Genomic DNA, 2,332 nt, shown 5'->3' on the forward strand with positions numbered 1-2,332 from the left:
AATAAATAATACGTGTTCATTAACCTATTGTATACACGAGAAGAAAAAAACATGAGCTTTTTGCTGTTTTTATAACAAAATTATCACTAATTTGCTCTGATTGGTTCTCACTATCTAAGAGTGTATGAAATGGTTATGATTGCACTCACCCCTTAGAAAGGGGCCTTTTGATCCTTCGGCAGCAAATCTCCCAACACATTGGTAGTGTTCAACAATGAGCCACAAACCTTTGAATATCTGCCTAGGTCCGAGAATGTAAACAATTAAAAATGGGAAAAGTGGAAATAAAATAATGGGGGAGGGGGAGGGTTAGCGAGTTTCTACATTTGCAAGACTTGGATCTCGTTTGGAAGGTAATGATATATCAAGTCAAATAATTTGCATTGAAAATAACTGTATAAGCCATACATATATGTAATATGATGAAAAACTAGTAAATTAAAAATGTTAATTTTTCTACATATCTTGATTCTTAATAAATAATATATTTTGAATATAGTTGTCTTCCGGGAACTCCTCTACAGGGATGCTCGGGAACTCCTCTACAGGGATGCTCGAGAACCTCTCGAAAGTACCAGCTAGTTGCAAGAAAATATTCAATGAATTAATATGCTTTTAAGGCTTCAGCTTTTTGCTTTTGCTTGTATGTGGCTTTCCTTACAGCTTTCAGCATAATTTACCCAGTCACACAATGCATCATTTTTAGGTAATTTGTCTGAAAGGATTCTGGGCAGCTTTTCCCCCATTATTGTCTCATCATTCATGAGTTTCCACTTGAGAGCTTCTTTGGGTCCTGTTTTTATATACCGGTATCCATATATTCAGATGTGTCAAATTAATATGCTTAATGCTTGCTTGCTGAAGAATATACAGCATGTATGGATTATCATATATTGCTAATCAATATACTTCATGAAGTCGTAATGTACACTCATCATCATTGCAGACCTACCTTTTTTGGTACATTAATCCCGAACCAGGAAATGGGGTGAATAATTAATCACAAATGTGAAAGTATCAGCACATACTTTGCAAGTATAACCTCATTTTGAAATGACCATGCAAAGGGTCTTTAGCACCCAATATCTTTGTGTAGGTACACCTAACTATGAACAGCCAGTCACAGTGTCAGCCACAGCCACAGTCAAAGCTACAGCTATATCCGAAAAATAACATCCATATACATGTATATGTGCATCCAAATAAAAAGGATGCACATGTGTCTTTTTACATAATAGCTGGGAATATATACCAGACTCATTATAAGTGGAGGTCACTTCAAATCATCTCTAAGTCACATGGTTTAGGAATGTTCTCTTTATTCCTAAACCATGTAACTTGGGAAGATTTCAAGTGACTTCCACTTGAGATGAGTCTGGTATTTATACTAATTTTTTAGAAATGGATGCACACATACCTGTATGCAGTGTTAGAAATAAGACAGGATCTCAGGCCAACGGTCTGTGACAATTCGTCAGTCGCAACACATAGTGGCGTATGTGAAGGACAAAGTGTCCAAACAAAACGTGTTAAGGATATGCTACTAATAACGGAGTCGATACTCCTCCACTGTTATCTCTCAGTGGCCCGATTCCATTTGAAATTGAAGTTTAAGGTACAAACTATTAAACTGTATCTTTGATAGTTAAAAAGGAATAACTATATAGGATATAGCTAGCTCTAAACCTTTACGCCACTATGTGAAACGGAAAATATTGAAACATGTTTTGTCCTTCATGAACGCCATTATGTGTTGCGACCGACGAATTGATGCAGACCACGTTTGTAGTCACAGTAGTCGATGCTGGTCGGCAGTAACCAGTACTCAGCCTGACCGACTGGCACTCAAGGGAATTATAGGTCTTGCCGACCAGCACTAAAATGACAAACTGTCCTCAAAACAGCTGTCAAATGCCATTATTGCCAAGTAATTGGCATTCTGATACAATTTTCTTGTCATTTTAGCCGGCACTAAAATTTGGCTAGCTACAACCCTGATGCATTCCATAGATTTATAGAACAAAGAAGTCAAATGGCTGTTGAAAATGTTGTCTTATTTCTAACACTGCCTATAAATAAACATAGAATACATTAAATTCCTTGTGTTTTGGCATGTAAAAATCGATGAGGAGTGTCTTAGCTAGTGACCCACCTGTCCTATCATTTTGGACAGGGAGTTTGCACCTGGGACAGGCCAAAATTAATGCCTTTGATGCATGTATGGTCAAAGGATGAATTCACCCCTGACCCGGATTTGAATCTGGAAACTGAGGCTCTTATCAATTGAGCTATCAAGGAAGCCAATGGCATTAAAGCATTAACTATATCAAAA

Source organism: Amphiura filiformis, chromosome 18, assembly GCF_039555335.1.
Source record: "Amphiura filiformis chromosome 18, Afil_fr2py, whole genome shotgun sequence".
NCBI classification, from domain to species: Eukaryota; Metazoa; Echinodermata; class Ophiuroidea; order Amphilepidida; family Amphiuridae; genus Amphiura; species Amphiura filiformis.